Source organism: Vidua macroura, chromosome 1 (genome assembly GCF_024509145.1).
Source record: "Vidua macroura isolate BioBank_ID:100142 chromosome 1, ASM2450914v1, whole genome shotgun sequence".
Taxonomy (NCBI): domain Eukaryota; kingdom Metazoa; phylum Chordata; class Aves; order Passeriformes; family Viduidae; genus Vidua; species Vidua macroura.
Genome location: NC_071571.1, coordinates 36,044,554 through 36,065,213, shown reverse-complemented (window position 1 = coordinate 36,065,213; position 20,660 = coordinate 36,044,554). Strand labels below are relative to the sequence as shown.

The 20,660-nt window shown below is 34.0% G+C and overlaps 1 protein-coding gene across 6 annotated transcripts in view; it reads left to right on the top strand.

Annotated features, from left to right (window-relative positions):
• Positions 1 to 20,660, top strand: part of TBC1D5 (TBC1 domain family member 5) — a 317,972-nt gene that overhangs the window by 56,388 nt on the left and 240,924 nt on the right. For 5 of the 6 annotated variants that reach the window (XM_053978144.1, XM_053978285.1, XM_053978212.1 and 2 more), the window contains one exon: positions 14,439 to 14,593. The gene's annotated coding sequence lies outside the window, so the exon portion shown is untranslated. Of the gene's footprint in view, positions 1 to 14,438; positions 14,594 to 15,890; positions 15,959 to 20,660 lie in introns of all 6 variants that reach the window. The other variant, XM_053978522.1, reaches the window with a different exon arrangement.

The following is a 20,660-nucleotide window of genomic DNA, read 5'->3' as shown; positions in this document are numbered from 1 at the left end:
TTAAAATGCCTCCATCCTGCTACATGGTGTTGGCAATAGTTCTCTTGTGCACTGTTTGCAGAAATAACAACAGAGTCAGACAAAGGACAAAGTTGTATTGTTGCTCCAGATTGTTAATTTTTCTCTCTAAAGATTTAGAAGATTAAATTTCAGATGTGGACATTATTGGATAGTATTTAAACACTAATTAAAGGTACTAAATATAAAATTGTGAATCTTGCTGTTCTCTTTGGTAGCTGGAATTTACTTCATTGCAGAACAGTATAGGCTGCTAACTGAACAGTGGCTGCAGTTATCCCTCAACTTTACTCTTACCTGGATATTGTCATTGTAGATATTTTCAGACTTAGCAGCTTACTATTTGACAATAGAAATCAGGCTGATTAATGTAACTGGGATCTGGAAAAATATAAATATGCTCTTTAACCAAGATGTTCTTGATGAAAATGTGTGTAATGAGATGTAATGTTTTAAGAGTCTGTATTACTCTGTATCCACTATGAATTTGTTTGGAGGAAAACAGAAGCAAAATGTGGGCATTTGATTTCCAACTTCTTGCTTATTTGTATGGTGCATTATTTATTTAAATGGTTAAATAGTAAGTTTAAGGCATGTGGCATATTTTTTCTGTCTTTAGCTTGTTTTTTACTGTCTTTGTATCAGCACTACCATTTACTGAATTATGCTTTGAAAGGATGCTTTTGTTTTATAAACTTGGGTTGAAATTTGGTTTTTGCTTAAATCTAGGAAAATCCCATTACACAGAATATTTGTCTGAAGAATTAGGCCTTCACTTTCAGCCATTAGGTCTCACAGGTAATTCTGTTCTTACTTTGACTAAAGATGGGTCACTTCAGGCTGCAGTTCTTTAGCATGCCATGTTGGGAGAATGCTTTATTTCATAACAAGACTTCTGGAAATTGGGAATGCAAAGATCGGGGCAATTTGAAATCAGTCCTGAATTTTACTCTGTGCTGTTCTCAGCCTTCTGATATTTTGAATATTGCAGCTACTTGAACACTTGTGACTTTTAATGCTACATTCATGCAATGGGAGAGGTGATAGAAAATCATTGTGTCTGGATAGTCTTTGTGATTTATATAACCATAATAATAAGAATGAGAATTTTCATTCTGACTACGAAAATACAAGTTTGTGAGTACTTAAAAGGTCTGTTTTAAAGATGTGTGAAGCACTTGCTTGTTTTCTTGACTAATAGCTGTATTTCGAAAAGAGAGAGTTTCACATTGCCCAACTTTTGAGTCTGACATTGGTGACTCTGCTAATTGTAATAGAGCTGTGGAACTGTTTCATTCCAGATGGAACTTTAATCTGGCTTCTGATTGAGCTGAGTGTCCTTGTAGAGTCTCTTAGCATCTGCTTTGGAAATGTATATAACATTATTCAAAATTTGTACCAAATTAAACCACCCTAAGGCTATGATTCAATTTTTCTTTATTGAGAAATGTATTGTCAACAACTTTATGCCATAGAGTAAAATCTGCACTAGATCTATTATTTTTTTGGCTATTAACTGGTCATTTATATTACAGTGATTGAATTTCCAGGTTCTTCAAGTTTACCTTATCAATTGTAATCTTACACTAAGGAATCAACAAACAAGGCAAATGTGGTCTCCTGTTGTTTTTTTGTTTATGGGGTTTTTTCACTAAAAGTAGATGAGCTTGAATTTATGCTTTCTAGCATAAATGATTGTATTATATTTTTATTTACCAAATAGTAATGTTTTAATAATTCTGGATAAATTCTGTGGATAAAATTTGAGATACCTGTTTTGGTGTTTGGATTGTAAAATCAAAAAGAATGCATGAAATATATTGAAAAACACCATATCACATCAATTTAATTCTGTATCTTAGTTTCTCTTGTATCTCTAACAGATAGTGATTGTAACTTTTCTTATTTCTCAGTTTTCTGAAGTCTACTGTATTTAATTATAGTTTTTATTATAAAATCTTCTTGAGCTCAGTATAGCTGCTGTTTTGAATACCAGTTGTGTTACTAAAGATGGTCAGATTAGGGAAGCAAATTGATGCAGTTTTTCAGTTAATACATGATTTGTGAAATAGTCCCTAACTGGTTTTGAGGAGTCTCTAACGAAGTTATGAAGTGTTAGGTAGCTGTGAATGTTGATAGTAATGTTCAGTAGATACTCTTCTTATTTCAGTTTTAGGCATGAACAAAATTTAAAACCACAGAATTATGAACTGAAATTGTGATAAGCCGACTACCAGTGTTACTGAATTTTGTTTATTCACTTTTTTCTTCTTTCATTGCTGAGTGGAAGAGCCATATGCACTCAGCCAAGTTCAGTCCAATCAACAGGTAGAGCAATGTGTCAAACCCCTTTATAATCTACCTTTCCTATTATGACTATGCTGCACAACAGAAACCAAAGTAGAACTTCCAGTGTACAAGTGCCATTCTCTCCACTTCCAGCAGACTGACTTGCCCAGCTTTTTGGAGAATGGGTGTCATGATCAGGAGTGGAATCTGAGCCCTAGTTCACTGACGTCATCCCCACTCCAGCTTCATGCAGTGTTAGATGTCCCTATCCTCCTCCATTAAGTTCCTGTGCAAGTCTCTATGCATTTATTTGGAATTGTGTTGAAGAAAAAACAGAAGTTATTTATTTTATATTCCAGATGCTTCTGGTATTTGATTTAAAAACAATTAAATTGCTATGAGAACGGAATTGCAACCCTACAAAATGGGTTAGCCATTCAACTGGTGTAAAAGGAAATTTCCACTTCCCTAACATATCTTCCTTTGGACGTATTAACTGCCTTGCTCCATCTTTCTTCATGCTCCATCTTTTATGCTTGAAGAAGTTTAGACAGGTTTGTGTTTCCAAGCTCTTTGTCAGTGAACAGAAGAGGTTGTACAAAAGTTACTTCATGGCAGAAGCCTGTCTTCTGGAGGAAGGCAGGTACTGGGCCAAAATGGGATATCTATCTCCTGTCAGACAGCCTTAAATCAGCATTAAACTGTCATGCATTTATTAGAGTGTACAGAAATGGCAAAATTTTTGTGGATTCTTTCCTTACGCATCAAGCATCCTTATCTATGTGTTACAAGAGACAATAGTTACCAAGTGAGAGTACACACAAGATAGAGACACAGTTGCCAAATCAAGCTCTCTGGTATCTTAATGCCATCAGTTTGTACTGAAGTATGAAAATGTATGACCACATCACTCATTAATTTCTTGAGAGTGGTTGAAGAGTAAATACCATCGTTCAGACTGTCTTTTCCGGCATAGTGTTGGAAAGATCCCAAAATGAATACAATATCAATGAAACAGATATCTAGGAATGCAGTAATAATATTCTGCCTTTTCTTCCACCATCTTTCTTCTAATATTTTATATTTCAGTACCTCTTGGGAATTTGCTTTTTCAAGTTTTTTTCATATCAAAAACAAGTGAAAAAAAAGGAAAAAAACCCTCTTTCATTTACTTAACCAGATTCCTCCATCCGTGATGCTTACAAAATCCCATCATTGCTTTGTGACTTGACTGTTCACTTGGTGAGTTTCAAACCTCTGTTACTTTTTTATGTGCAGAAAATTGTTGTAATCCTGGGAAATTTTACTTTGCAGGCATATATCTAGTTTTGAAAGGACGAAGTACAAATTAGGTCTTGCTTTTAGTCACAAATAAAAAGGCAATATTCTAAGGTTTTTTTAAAGCACCCAATGACAATTTTCAGTCTCCATGGAATAAGAATTTTATGATGGTTCTTTTCATTTATTCTCATCTGATGACATGAAATTGAAGAATAAAGCATGGAGAAAAACGGACCATAAAAAAACATGGTTTGTGGGAATGTGACCTACTTTCACAAAGTCACTAATTCCTTCTTCTTTCTCTTATATGAGAAATTTTTTTTGTAGGTCACACATACTGTCAAATACCTAGTATGATCCCCAGATTAGTGGTGTTGCCATTCAGCTGGTCAGCTGCAGAGATGAAGCTGTTTTAACATCTATGTCGTGGTTGTACCAAGAGGAGTTGCAGATTGATGTACAGTGTATTTACATTGTAGTTTGACAATCATTAAATTACTATTTGGCGTAGTTAAAATTATTTATAAAAAGTGTGAAAAAGGCTGTTTCTTGTGAGTTTTTAGCCACTGGTTATTAGTATGTTTAATTTATCCTCACTGAAATGAAATTAAATTACATAAATGAATATCTCAGATAAACGTAGATGTGTTTCAATTAAATTGTTAAAATCCAAAAGAAAAAGGGCTAAATAAAGTGAAAATATTTAATTCATAGATACCAGGATTTTGGTTTGACCTATGTTTGTTAAAGGCAGATATGTTTGTCATTCTGATGAAGATGCATTTCTTCTTACCTTGCTGTTGACAGAATCTTACCTACTTTTCCCATTTATTATGATAATAGTCTACCAGATGTCATATGTCACAGCCTAGTGAAGTTGTCTCTGCCTATTACCACTTACATATAATGTGCATTCTAGGTTTTCTTTCCTTAATTTAGAAAATTTTATATGCTCTTTGACATCCCCTGTTTTATTAGTAAAAGAATAGAGGCAAACTATTTAAAATACTTGAAAGCAAATTTAGAAAGAGTAGGCTATTTTATTCCCATTTTAAATAACATTATGTTAAAAGTCTGCCTTTATATGGATGGGTAACCTGAATCTCATACAAATGATCATACATTTTAAAACTCTAGTAAGTTATGCTGTGCAACTTTTTTTAAAACTACCTGTTTCAACGGGCAGATACATAGGTAAGTCCAAATAAGAAAGACTGAAAAGACAAATTATCATATGTTGTGCATACATCTACTGGTAAGAGCAACAGAAAACACATCACTTTAGCTAAAACATAAAAGTGGACAATAGTCTTTCTCGAAAGAGTTACAATCTACAGGACAGGATAATCTCTTACATGTATGTACAGATAGGAGAGGAGTCCAAAAAAGTTTTAGCACAGATACAGCAAGCTGCCTTTTGATTGAAGGTGTAGCATTGTACATCCCTGTTAGTTAAAACCAAATGGAATTCACACCATGCTTGCGATGATGGGAACCTCATGTTGCAGAAGAATTAGAGCTACCTGTGAGAGCACAGCCACACTGGGGAACTAGCATTTTTCAATTGCATTGGAAAATTTTATTTCTGTACAAAGCTTTGTGCTGAAAAGGTTCATGTTTTGAAAAATGTGTATTTTCTACAAGTTTGAGCTGTGTTCATTTTGCATTATGTATCAGCAAAGAAGATCACACTGAGTTTTCATTCTTATGTTTTGTTTTTATGTTTGGGTGCTTTTTTCCTGTTAGAAAAAGGTAAAAGTGCCCCCTAAATTAATGGATTTTTGTATTTACATGCTAGAACCTACAGGATTCCATTTAAGATACTATTTTTCTTTCAAAATCAATTTCAGAAGTTTAAAGGCTTTTTTTTTTTTTTTTGTCCAGAGCAACAAGAACATGCAACAATCAGCAATTTAATGTACTTTGTTTTCTTACATTTTACTGTGGAATTGTTGATTCATAAGGGTAACTGTTGCACAAAAATGCTTTTGTTCTTCTACAGTAATATTTTAGATGAAAGAATGAGTTCTTCTCTGTACATTCCTGAAGGGATCATTGCAATCCTTAAAGCTGCATTATATACTGTAATATAGATGAATATGACAAAAATCAACATAGGAAACTTACGCTTGAGGTAAAAGAAATCAATATGAAGCCTGGCATTTTTCTTTTATATTTGCAATATCTGTGCAACCAGAATTGACCAAGGCTCAGAATATTTGTAATTAGACCATCCTGAAAAAAAACAAATTGAAATAAAAAGTGGGTCACTGTCTGAAATTCATATTGTACTCCTGAAATTTCTTTCAAAATGCATTTTAATTTCTCATTAATAAAAACCCAGTACTTAGGTTTAATTTATATGCATTTCGAAGACTGGAATTTTTCAAGTTACTGTGTTTTAATTTTAAAATTAAAGCAAAGGAATATGTTAAATTGTAAAGATTAATTTTCTGTAAAAGTCAAAACTGAAACTGTATAAGTTCAATAGGAATCCCTCTTTTATTGAAATTATTATCTGTCAGATGTCCATCTTTGTAAAATGAAAAGTGGGACCAAAAAAAAAAAAAAAAGAGGGGAGAAATTTGTATATAATAACTGATTTCTTGGATTGTTTTCTTCCTCTCTCCTTTAACAAAATGTAGATAGCAAATCCCAGTCCTGCTGCAGTTCTGTTATACTGAGCAAAAGGCAGACTTGATGCACAGAAAAAAAAATTTTGTTCAGTGTTACGTTGAGAACATTTTTCTAAGTGAGCAAAGCCTATATTTAGAAAATATTTCTACCTTTCTAAAGCAAAGACATCTGAAGTATTTATACCAATTTTAATAATGGGGCATCAAAAAAGGATGTCTTTAGACTAATGGAGCAAATATGGACTAGTTGATGAGCTGTCTGCACTTCAGAATTCAACACTTAGACATGATTAGAGAATGTATGCATTTTCTTCAATCTGGAAGCAGTGGTAAGTTTATTAAAGCTGAAATGACCGTCAGTTTTCTCTCTTTACAGTCCATAATGCCAATTAGACAAATATTCTTAAATTTCTTACAAAGGCCTAGATCTCAAATAAAAGAAGCAGTTTTTACAGCATTTAGAAATAATTCTACTGTAAGTTTTGGTTTAAACTTGTGTAGGCTTGTGGACTCTGATCTGTCTTCCAGAGCTTTTTATTTTCTTGTGGTGTTAATATGACAACATAATTTTATATGGTCAGATTTATTTTGTAGTATGATTCTTGCTCAATTTTTTTACTGTTTTACATAAACACCAGTAATACAGTTGGTGATGTTTTCCAGCATGCACAGCACTTCATTTGCTAATAGCTGAATTAACAGAATATACTTTTTAAAGTAGAATCAGTAAGTTCATTTAAAATGAGACGATTTTTAATTGTTCAATCCTACTTCTTTATTTTCATTAAGAATGGCTTAATTGTTTCATACTTGATCACTTTGTCTACAGATTACCACTTTGTGTATTTGTACTTTGCTACTTGTTTCTCAGCAGTAACATCTCTTCAGCTCTAAATCCAAGGAAGAAACAAGTATACAGATTTATTTTTATTCTTGCATTTTGTCTGCGTTTTCACTCATTTCTTTTTATTTTATTAGGCCAGATAGGCCAAATAGAAAACTATGACTTTGTATGCAAAGAGTTGAAGTTAGTTTGAATATTAATTAATATAATGTAAAAAATCAGAATTTAACTGTTATTAAAGATGTAATTTTAAAAAGTACTATCAGTGACACTCGTTCAATAAACATTTAATGTGTTATCAAAACAATTTAATTTCCTTTAGAATAATCCCCAATCACTTTTTACTGAGAATAGGTATAATCTCATGTGTTGTTTAATCTCACTAATTTTAGCTGAAGTAATTCCTTTGCCTTATCAAAGTTGGCTCAACTACAGGGAGGTGGAGGTGTGCTTCTATGCAGTGGTGGTTTTCTCCTGAGCAGAGCTCCAGCACTACCAGTTCCTGACAGCTGCAAGCCAGCCTCTGGGCATCTTGCTAAATTTTCTAATGTAATTATACAGTAGACTTCCTTTAACAAATTCTGTGTTCCCCGCTATAATTATAACAGCTCTTGCCTCTAGCCTATTCCTTATCTTACAACCCACCTCCATATCTCCCACTGCTGGCTAGTGTTATCCAGTAGAGCTGATGGATCTAGAAAAGCAGAGTTTATTTTCTCTGCTGTCTTTCAACCATACAGAAGATCTGTTTCTTCTGATCCATCATACTCACATGACATGTCCCTTAAATCTGAAGATTGTTCTCTCATTCACAGAAGAGCTGTTGATTAGCATGCTACTTTGATTTTCCAAACAATTTTTGATTGTTATTACAGGACAAGAGTTAAGGAATTATTAAGAACTGTCCACGAAGTGGCTGAAGAAGCCAGGACAAAGAAAGGAGGTCTCCTAAAAAAACTTTGTTTTCATGCTGTGCTGTTCAGGATATAATTTCTTTCTACTATTTGTGTGTTAGGTTTTCATGTATGAAGCTGTTCATCCTCCTTTTAAGAACACACATGTAATGCAGTAATAAAAACAATCAGTGATGCTTCTTTTACATGAAATGCTACATACTTTTAGCCACAGAATGATGAAACAGGAAAAGTTACCCACAGATATTCTCAATCTAATATTGGCTCATGACAAGGAAATTTGAAAACAGCTATGCAGAGTAATAATCTCCTGTCCACCTGTCTGTTAGCAAGGGAAGTGATGATGGGTTTGAATATGGAAATCTGAAGGTAAGAGATAAGTAAGGGAGAACTTATGCTGTTGAAGCTATGCTTCTTTTACTGTATCACTTCTCCTTTATCTTCAGTTTCTTACTGTAGTTGACTGTGGTAGATGGACTGGCATTGAAGAACTGTATTGCCTGGAAGGTGACAGATTATCACATTTTAATCTGTCCTGCAGCAGGATCAAGTACATTGATCAAACCTTTCCTGAGAAGCTTCAGTTAGTGTCATACCCCACCACTCCTTGAAGTCATGCTCCCATTGACTTTCCATGGTTCGCCTACATCTTTCTAAGAATTATGATATCCAAATCTATATGAAGTAGAGAAAGAGATGGAAGAAAGTAATTTTCAGTTGTTCAGTGCAGGTGCTGCCACATGTGCTACCACTTGTGCACACACCCAACCACATGCATTTGTATGCTTGCCAGTGTATTTCAGTGAGATGTGTTTTTCAAAAATCGAATAAAATTTACTCTTTTGATTTGTATTCTTCTCAATTCATTGGTACCCTGTGTAATGGTTTACTGCTGGTCCACTTTGTGTTCATGTCTGTGATGTGCCTTTTCTAAATGTAGCACTTTTGATTTGTTTTTCTTGATTTCTGATTATGTCTTCCATTTTTCAAAAGCGTTTGGAAATCTTTCCTTTGAGGTGCTGCTAGTTTCTACCAACATTCTATTATCTGCTGATCTTAAAACTACTTACTTGGAGACACTAGGATTGTTATGAAAATATCAGATAGAAACAGATGAAGCAAATGTCTCTGAGTAATATTTCTAATGTATGTATATGGTTTGAAAGAGCTGTTAAAAATATTTTTTTAAGAACAATTGCTCTCTGATTTCAATAGCTTTTGTGTCCAGCTTATAATGATTATGTCTGGACAGTATTTTGTTATATGTGGCAGCAGCAGCAATGCAGAACGTGTTTAAAATCTCTCTAATCTGAAGTTTGTATCACATCTACTGTTACCTCCCATCCATGAACCCGGTTAGCAGTGAAGCCATTCAGATGAGTTTGAAGGAATCAGTAATTTTTTTTCTCTATCTTCTTTTATCTTCTTGAAATTTGTTTGTCCAGTGTTAGGTTCTAGAATATTTTCAGGTTTCACTGGTAGACTGTAACTTGAAGGTAGGACTTAGGCCCCCTGAGGGGAGACTGGAGAGGTCTTGTTCTAAATTTGGTTCATTGTTTTTTTTTTTTTCCCTACTTCTTTTGATTTCTTTCATTCTGCTCTTTTAGAAATAATGAGACAGCAGATGTTATGTCTTTCTCCATAATTTCAGCAAGACTTTTCAGGTTTTTTTTTTTGTTTGTTTTTTTAAATTCCTTTTGTTACTTTATTTCCTCTCCTTGTTTGTAGCAATGGCATGTGTGTCTTGTATCACTGTAGGTCTCATTGATCACTGGTACAGGACATGGATGAAAACTTTTTCCAGTGAGACAAGCTGACAGGATGCGTAGAAGAAATTTTCTTTGCTTTTGCATGTTTTGTAACTTCAGAAAGGCACAGTTAGGCTCATAGCAATAAGATTTCAAAGGTTACCATCAGAATATTGTGTTCCTTTGTCACAGCTTATATATTAGGTGGAATGGCAATAAACAGGTTAGTTCCAAAAGGAAATGAGATCCAAAATATTGCTTCTCTGAAATGTAAAATTAGAGGTGATTACATAGTAAAATCATCATTGTAGCCTTTTGAACTGCAGGCCATTAACATGGGTCAGGTAGAAGATTGAGGTAGGACATGGGGAACTTTGTCCTGGGCTGTTATATCAAAACATATTAAGGAAATCCTTTTATCCTGAATGACTGTGACTTTGGTATTGGGTAGGACAGCCTATGAGTGGCCTTTTCTTGGTGTTGAATAAATTTGTGTGTGACCACTTACTCTTCTTGTATATTGCAAGATGGAGAATTTCACCCTAATATAAAACTGCAAAATTAGGAGCAGTGAAAGCAGGGTGGATTTTTTTCAGGTCTGTCATAATAAGCTGAGCCCTCTTGCCCACAAACAGAGAATGAGAACAGAAGCCAGTATGTTTATACCAATTGATTCTCTTTAAAATTCAATGTTTTATCTTTTACCTTTCAGTTTGCTTTATAGGTCACTTAATTTTTGTTACTTTCCTTTATTATGAGCTAAGAACAGAATGTTGCTGAATATGCTAAAATAAATGTATATTTTTTAAACTTGGCATTTAAGCAGACAAAGGATCATGCTTAATGCTGCTGTGATAATAAATAGTACTATAATTGATTGTTGATAGAAACCCTTAAAATATGCTCTTATGGTTGAAATGTACTTTGGATAAACAGTGTTCAGTTTGCCTATTAAAATAATTCACTATATGCCATGGTTTCTTTTGAGTATTTAGGAAGTAGGACTTTTCCAACAACAGTAATTGGTTGACACTGCTTGACCTTAATGCAGAGCTACAGTATTTAATGAACAAACGGAGGGAATAAAGTTTTGATAAATAAGGCAATTTTCATGAAACCTTTAGAAATATGCTTGAAGTCTTTTAGTGTTAGATTGACGGTTTCTCCTTTTGTGAAAAGAATAAGTGAATAATTTAAGGCTATATTTCATGTTTTCAGATCTTCATTCTGTCATATAAATAATAGACTGTGAAATGCAGCAGCTCCTGCATTCACAGATTTAATAGACCTGTACAAGTGAGTATCTTTCTTGGCTTCTGGCATCTTAAAATGCTCTTTGTGTGTATGTATACCTGAGAAGCAATGCAAAAGTGAGACTCTCTTCAGTAACCAAATTCCATACTTTAAACATTCCACATATTCTGTTTTAAAAGAAATTGTTCTTAAAATACTTTCATTGCATCTTGATGTCAATGTCAGTGTATTTTTGGGTTTTAATTCTGTATTATGATGGACAGATGTCACAAATGCAGCACATGGCTATTTGAAAGTAAAGTCTAATTTAAAAATTATTTACTTAAAGAGAGACTGTGTGAAAAGAATTCAGATTTGAATCCCTCAGCATAGATCTTCGAAATACCATTGAATCTTGATGAGAAATTAATCAAATGTATTTACTAAAATAGTGAAATATCAAGGTAATTTGTTTTGTTTACTACATGTATTCTTAGTTCTGTAATTTCTTTTTAAATGGAGACAGTATTGAGGGAGGAAGAACAGACAATAGTAAAATTAGACTCGTTTCTTTTCTTTGTTCCCATCCCCTTTTCCTCCTCCTGCCCTTTTGTTTAATGTCTTTTGAAAGGAGAGTGAAGTAGGGCTTACTGAGAACAAGCGGCAAAGCATTGGGATGTTTTCATGTTCTCAGTCTTCCAAGCAGTTGTGTGAATAGTGGACCATGGGAAGCAGAAATGCTTCTTTGAAAGGTATGTGCTATTGTACCTGTTTTGTTAACTTGAAAAAGTAGCTTCCTTAAAAAGTAGCTTCCATTTAGAGGTTTAAGACAGATTACCTATGTTTGCTTCCTGATACCTACTCCTTTAAACATTGGAGTAATTCTAGTTGTTAGGAACCTTCTACTAGCTTATGATACTGAACTCCTGCTTTCCTCACTGTATGTGGGAATGGAGGCATTTGTGCAAGTAAGGAAATACCTTTATTCATATACTGAAGTCTGTTTTCTTAAGTGATGTTCAAGACATCTGACAGATGGTCTGCATTTGCAATGGTATTGATTTATGCAGTCCTCATGTAGGTTCCAGAAATGTCTAGTAGGTATCCTTCAAAATGATGTGTCTACATGAGGATGCCATCACTTCTGCTAAATACAGGCAGATTCTGTTTGTGCTTACTAATAGGTCATGTTGAAAAGCTACTTTTTCGTACTTTTCAAGAAAAATAATCTTTATATCTTTTGTCATGGTAACAAAAATTTTAAGATAATATTCTGTTTCATAAGTTATTCTGGTAAGTTATTCATGTCTTCATTTTTTTTTTCATTTTCTGAGATACTTTTCTTCATATTCACAGTAAGTCCATCTTTTGATTTCACCTAGGCCAAATGCTCAAATGGAGATCATACTTTTCCCATTCTCCCTAGTCTATCCAACTTGTTTGTAACTCAGAAAATATCAGTGCAGGCATAGAGACCATTTTGCAGTCTGACTTGTTGAAAAAACTGTCAAAACTGTATGAATCACACAAAAAACTTTGTGCTGAACTGGTGTGAAATACATTGTCATCGCCTCTGTTTTCAGAACTTACACAGAATAATATTTTCTATTTATTTTGCTACATGAATATTATTTAAACCATTGGCTGGGGATGTTTCTGTTGTTTCAGTAAGAATTTACAGCATTACTGTCTTAAATATATTGATTTTATTAAACCAATGGGTCACTGCTTGGATCCACCTTTGACTGAGTTGGCTTGTGATACTCAAGCAGTGCATTTGTCATTATTCATTGTTGCTTCAGTACAAGACTGTGGTCTCACTGTAGTAAGTCCTGTGCAAATACACACATGGAGAGTTTGGGTGGAAATGCAGGAGGGAGGGTACAAAAAGCAAAGGAAGACAACAGGAATGCCAAACAGCAAAGGATGTTTTGCTAGTGGCTTAATGGATACATTTGCTAATGCTGATAATTTCTTTTAAATTCTGAAATGGTTAGTCAGTGTGACTTTTTTTGTTTAATTTGTTAGCACCTATAGAAATTAGAAAGAACAGTAGTTATGACAAATGGACTATGTAATTTGAAAACTATATTTTGTCACATGTTTTAGTCACAAAACCTAGTTGAAATCAATTGTCCAAACATTCACTTAACATATTAATAAGTAATACAGGAATACTCTAAGCCCTCTTGAATTAGATATATTACATCTTGTTACAAAATTTAATGCCAGACTTAATAACTCAAAGTATGCTCTAGAATAAAAATACATTTATGTGCTAGTATGTTGTAATTAGAATGCCAATCCAAATTACAAAAAAAACCCTAAACCCACTATTCAATTGGAACCGTTTTATATATTCAAGAGTAGACAATTACATATAATTTAATTTCTTAAAAAAGAAATCCCTATTTTTTTTTACGAGTGGGTATGCTTTTTGTGGTATATTTCTAAATATTACAACACTGTAATATTATAGTGTCAGATTACACTGTAGTCTGATAACATTGGTCAGATTTTAGGAGCTTTTTGGGTATTTACCTGCAAGATCAGTGTCATTTAGGACTTTCATAAAAATGTTTCTAGATGACTGTGTTCTCAAATTTCCTGTTGAAAACACTATAGAAACAGTAAAGTACCACCTTTTCAAAAAGGGAAGATGGTGTTTCCAATTCAACACTATTAGCTTTGCATATTTGTAACAGGAAGAATTATTTTAAAATATCATTTTATCCTGCCATGAATAGACTTTAATTATCTCACAGTTGCTGAAAAATTCTGCATAAACATATTTTGAAGAGGGTTTGTTTGAATTTTTTTTTGTGATTTTTTGTGATTTGAACATTTGAAGGAGAGTTAATAAGAGATCGATGACTGATGTTTCATTTCTTAAATTTTTCTTTGAACCATAACCTTCAGCATTTTTGGTGTGTATGTAACCAGCTGTAGTGTGCTGTTGAACCCTATACAACTCTTGTGGTTTTATCAATAATAATTGAACAACTTTCTAGAAAATAGATCTAAAATACCAAATTACAGAAATTTGTAAGATACCTGTTTTTAAGAAGTTCATTCACAAGAGGAGAAATTTAAGTAATGCTGAGAAATAGCCAAGAATCACGTCGATAAAAATTTCAGGTTGAATACTGAATAAGTGTCCATAATGCTTAAGTTGTTAGAGTTGTCTGTCTGCCATTATTGTCATCTTAGAAATAAATAAATTAAACCACATGAATTTACTTTACATGTTGTTTCTATCTCTCCTGATACATGATTATGTGAAATACAGTACTTGACTTGAAAATACTTAAGCTAATTTCAGTCACTATTGTTTTTGTTATATTGAAATGTCCAGTAGAAACGCAGTGAATGTCTTGAATCCTTAACTTGAATCCTGTTAGATCAAATAAAAAACTCAAATTATTCTTATGATTTTTTTTTTTTTTCATTAAGTATATTTGTTCTCCATTTGAAGGTCAGTTCCAGAAGTCTGGTACCAGGACTGCCATTCCAGCTTTCTCATTGCTCCTGGTGGCTGGGGCATATCCTACTGCTATTTGCCTGTTGAATGTGTGGAGAATATCCTTCTGAAGACAACTATCTCCTTTGTGTTTGAGCACCTGCCACTACGTGAGTTAATTTTTTGGGTTTTTCTTTTTAAAGCAAACTGACTTTGCCTCATTTTCATTAATGTCATAGTTAAACATTTGACATTTATAAAAATGTTTGTGATGTGCTTCCTGCAGTTGTCCAAAAACTATTTTCATACCATTTCTGTATCAAAAGAAATCTTACTTTACAAACATAGGTTCTTTTCTCCTCAGTTTGCTGCATTAAATTTTAAAAGACAAGTGAAAATAGCGACTGTTAGTATTTGGTTTTAAAACTGACGGATAACTGTATTGCAGTCTGCTTCCTACAGAACTGGTGGAACACAAACCACTTCAGTGGGAGCTTTTCTTTGCTTTCTCCCATAATATGCCCTAAGTCCCGACCTGAAGGGGCAATTCACTTTCTAATTTAAACCTCTCCTTAACATTAACAACATGGCAGTGTTTAGTAATGATACAGTGTTTACTGTTAAAGACTTGCCAATTTGGCCTTAAATAGCTAGACTATATTACCTCAATTTGCCATATTCCCTCTGTTTAGTTTGGAATTACCTTGCAAATGTTAAGGTGATAGTATTGAATTGTATAAAGGAATTAAAAATTGGAAATCCTAGCAATGTGGATTTAAAGTTCTAGTATTGGTCTATAGAAACACACTAGTTCAAGTAGTTAAAGGTCAGTAAACTCATTTTAATATGTACTTTTTTTTTTCTTTTACTGACTTCCATCAGTGCCTTTAATTAGTTACTTTTCCTACCTATTCTCTGGATAATTTAAAACTCCTTTCTGAAGTGATTTTTTAAGACATATATGAGCTTGGATATGTAGTTTCTGTACCTTTTAAGTGTAGTTAGTTTTTTCCAGTGTTGCAATAAAGTACAGAACACTGTGCAGTACATTAAAGAAATAGAGCCTATGCATCAGAACAATTTTCATGCCTCACTCAATTCTTAATGTAAATTAGTAGGAACATTGGTTATCCATTTGAGAAATTGAGTTGGTATAAAAATAAAAATGCACTTATGGTATGTGGTGCTTTGTGTATCATCTTGGGAGTGTTTTGCTGTTTATCTGTCACTTGCATTAGAAAAAGCAGTCACTGGCTGCAGGTGACATTAAAAATTAAAGGTTAACCTCAATTTCTTTACTGACCAGACGTGGGGCAGAAAGTTCTTCTGGATGTGTGCCTGGATTTTGGAACTGTCAAATAGAGTTGAGAAGTAGAGAGTGGTGCTTTTGGTGGCTTAGTCTTTTTGTATGTGCATGTGTGATTATATGATTTCACCATTTCCAAGTGTTTAAACTGCTTCTTGTAGGTTATATCAAGATCATTTTCCATTGCATACAACTTTGTGAAATTAAAAAATTACACGATAGCACTATAGTAAGTAATTATAATGAACTCATTTTACTGATCTACATAATTCTAGGAATGTCTTTTTATTTTGTTGCTTAGAAAAACTAATTAAAATAGCTGTCTTTCCTATTACTAGAGAATACGTGTCTTTCAAAAACTAGTTAAAACTGTTCTTGAAAATTGCCTTAGAAGCTTTTGAATATTCTGGTCAATTCATTTACATTTAATGTAAGACAAGCTTTATATACTCATGAACAAACCTAGGAGATCTTTCTTTAAGTTTTTTACAAACTTGGCTTCTCCCTCATAGTGCCTTCAAGTTGAGCCAAGCTCAGTAGTGTGAGCGTTGCTTGTCTATCACTCCAAATGTTGGAGGCAGCATTCAGGCTAATGAAGAAGACTTCAGGCAGCACAGGTTTCCGCGTAACCTACCAGATATCTTTCCTTTGTTAAAGAGGTGTTGTTCTTGTTCAGTGGTAGGCAAAACTACAGGAAAGTCTGGATCTTTGAGATGGAACTTGAAGTTGTGGCTGCTGCTCTTACCTTCTATTTCATCTCTTAACTTTCTTAGCCATGCAGTAAGGTAGTACGTATGTAGTGAGTACATCTGGTGCTTCTTGTTGGCTAATGAGGGAAAATGAGAAGGGAAGAAAGAAAAATTAATTTTATTTTTGTGAGTAAAATAGACTGCCAAGATGCACCATTTTTTCTTCTCCCATCCTCCGTTTACCGAACAGTGATGTTTGGTCCGTGGCCATTTTCCCTCTTCTGTCCGTGGCTGTTTTCCCTCTTACAGCTCTTCAAAGGAAAAGAAGAAAATAGAAGTTTCATTAAATAAAGCAATGCATATTGCTAATTTAGGAAAGAACACTACAGCGATGTATTTGAGGAGCCCTAGTATTTCAGATGTCTATAATCTTATTAAAATTATATATCTATGTGCTTGCTTCATAGTAAGCTTGGCACAGTAGTTCAGAACTGGTATACTGTAGATTGTTATGACTACAAATTAAATCATGTTAAGAATTCTTTGGTGGAAAAGAGATAATGCTCATTTAGTGTGCTTTACTTATTATTTCTAATTTGTTAAACCTATATGTAAGACAGATAATTTTTCTGAAGACAAAAAAATTTTAAATGTTTGTTATTAATTTTCCTGTAGTTCCCACTGCTTGAAATTTTTCCAGTGTTCTCTGAGATTGGTTTCACTTAATATTTCTTGGTTTCAGATATTTTTATGTTGACATAATACTGAAACTGGTCAAACAAGTTTCACTATTTAAGTGATTTATAAAGAAACTGAAATACTACCTAGCTTTAGACATAGTTCCTTTGACTTAGGGAGTAGTTAAATCCCATATAATAGTTGATAACTGTTGGCTTGCAGCCTGGTTCTAAAGTCTTTGTTTTACAAACTGGGTTATGAAGCATTAAGAAAATTGAATGTTGGGTCTTTTTCAGATGAAATATCTCATGTAATTAAATACTTCAGGAATTTATAATTTGTTTATAATTTGAAATACAGTACTTTCTAAGAAGAAATCTTTACGTGATTTTATGTATTGTCTTACAGGCTCTGGAACAGGCATGTTATAATTTGTCAGTTAATTTAAATTTAAGTAAACTTCTCCATCTATTAGTCTAAAAAGCCCTGGTGATTTGCAACTATATTACAGATGGCATCTTTTCTTAAATAGTACAATAATCTGTGTTTTGTGGAGCAAGTGAATTACCCATTTGTTACACTGTTATGCAGCTCATAGAGGTCATCACACATCTGTATGAACAGAACATATAAGTATTTTAAAAATCCAACACCAATTCAAACAACCCAATTCATTGCAGTGTTTCTGTTGTTGCTGTTCCTACAGGGTTGGTGGTCGATTTCCTTGTGTTTAATTTATGGCTGTATTGCAGAGATGGGCTTGAGAAAGATATGCATAAGATAAGGACTTTTTCTCAGATGTAGAAAACTTGCAGGACATGCAGTTTCAAACAGTGGAAGAACAGGTCCAGGATCGAGAGTTATTTTGCAAAGCACTAAAATCAGGTTATATCAGTTCCCCTTGAGGGTACATAATATAAAGTCGAGACTAGTAATTACCATAGCTTTATTGTCAGTAACTGATTCTCCTGGTGAGGACTAGTGGTACTGTGTGTTATTAGCCCATTGTCTTCAGACATCCTTCTTGTTTCTCCTCTTTGATCCGTGTTAGATTACCTACTTTATGTAACTGACAATTTCGGTACTGCTTCACATCCTTGTTAGTTCAAGTTTCCTCTGGCAGTGGTCTTTGTACACTGCATCTCCCTTGCCCTTACCCCTGCCCTTGGCATGTTTCCCCATTTCCCTCCTGAGCCTCCTATTGGGGCAGCATGACTCTGAAGCCTGAATTGGCTGTGGACAGAGCCCAGCTGATTCTGGCAGAGCTTTTTCATTGTACTTGGTGCTTGCTTTGTAGTTCATCTTCATTTTAACCATGAAACCACCCTTGCCAGTACAAAGGAAGAACTAACTTCTGCCTTGCAGTACTTTAAAGTGGGCTTTATAACAAAAATGGAGAGAGACTTTATACCAGGGCCCCTAGGGATTTAGGCACCTCTAAGTAAAGGATGCTAGATTTAGATGAAATCTATGCAAGACATTCTTAACAATTAGGGTGTCGAGACATGGAAATGGGTTGCCCGGGGAAATGCAGATGTCCCATCCTTGGAAGTGTTCAGGGCCAGGTTGGATAGGACTTTGAGCAACCTAATCTAGTAGATGTCCACCTCTCTGCCGATGACAAGAGGCTGAACTAGGTGTTCTTTAGAGGTCCTTTCCAACCCAAACTAGTCTGTGATTCTACTTAAGGAAAGCAGCTTCTTGCCTTTATTTTACCTGATTAGTATTATGTATGTCTCTTACATAGTTTCATTTTATAATGTTTATTCTGCATTTTGTTGACTTTTAAACTTTTTCAGAGACACTGCAGTGGTTACAAGTTGTATTGATTGAACCTAGTCAAAAGACTTTAATTTGTCATTTGGTTTGGTTTTGTTTTCAGTAAGAGATAAGTGATGATCATAAATGCTGATCAGAATTTGTTGATGATCATAAATGCTGATCAGAATCTGTTAAAATGGATTTGTTTAAATTGTTCTTAAAGGATTAAAAGTGGCAGCCTTAAGAAAATTTGCATGAAGTGAACAATGGAGGGGAGAAACAATTGGGTTGCCAGTGGTGTGTATAGTTAAAAAAACCCAAGATTGTAATGATGTTTTGGTGTACTTGAAGTGATCTTCCTACCATATATGTGATAATCACAGACAGTTGTCTCTGATGTGTTTAGAGCTGTTCTAATGTTCCAGTAAAGTTTTAAGGACAAAAAAATTTTCTAAAATATTGTCTGCAATTTCCTTTGAAGGGAAGGGATGCTATTTCATGGCTATCCTTGGCTCTCTTTTCTCTCCCTCTGCTTCTCCTGAAGAAATTCTGTGGGACTTAGAGAATGCTTTGCTTCCAGGACAAATCCTAAAGGAAGTTCACAGAATTTTAGTGGGTTTTGCTCTTTAAGTTATATGGATTTAAATGTCTAAACATGTACTGAAGGATATTGACAGGTACCAGTGTAAATGCCAGCCGTGTGCAGTTGGAGTCCTGTACTAGGGACAGATCTGCAATGCAAGCAGCAGCATTTCTCAGTTGTTGTGACTGGCCAGCATTTGTAATTTGTTGGAAAGCAGATGAATAAAGCCAAATTAAAGTGACAGTGATGACCAACTGCCTAGTAATTTAAGACCGTCCACACATTGCTTAGTGCTCTTTATTCAATAAACACATATAGTAAATATAGACCTTTATGCATTTCTCTAAGGTGATAGAAGCCATGGTATATAATATGCAGTTATTGCATATTATCAGCACTGTGTCATATTTGAATAAATTAATGTGGAACTTACATAAAACTCAGATCTTCCTGAGCAGCTTCATCTGGTTTTGTTCAAGCTTTCATTGAGTGATGTACATTATATAACTTCATATTAAACATTTTCTTTGCAACTTTCTTTGTGTAATTTCTACAGATTTGTAATTTTTAAAGAATTAAAATCTTGACACCAACTTTTGCAGTAGGTTCCTCAATATTATGTGTCTGATCCTCTAAGATCTTTCCTCATAAGCATTAGTGTAGTAAGAGTGGATTCTGGTATGAATGGTTCAACTAGATTTACAAGAAGCAGTTGAATGTTGTTAAGCAGCATGCCTGCCTGAGAGTTATAGAAGAGGTTACCTGTGTCTTGAAACTTGCAATATTTATCATCTTTTGCAAGGGAATTGTAGATCAAGTGCAAGAATTTCTCTATATTATAAATGTTTTAAACTTGTTTTGGCATATTAATCTAGATTATTTTAAAATCCAGAAGTGTACTTTATAGTGGGATCCAAGCTGGATCTGAGGGACAAAAAAATCAATATTCTCTGTCATTTGGCAGAGAGGAGTAAGGGATAGAAAAGGAAGAAAATGCTCTTCTTTTTATGTGAAAGTATTCTTCCCATAGAATGTACCAACACGGTAGATCAAGACAGTCTTGCTTGGAAACACTCATACCATCTGACAGGAAAGTGATTTTAATTAATTTAACATCCAGAAGCAACAGTATTTCTTCCTGAGTAAATGGTTGGAAGACTTTAATTACACATTGCTCCTGAAAGCACAGATTGCACTTAGTTTCTTTTTGGTCTTTTAGA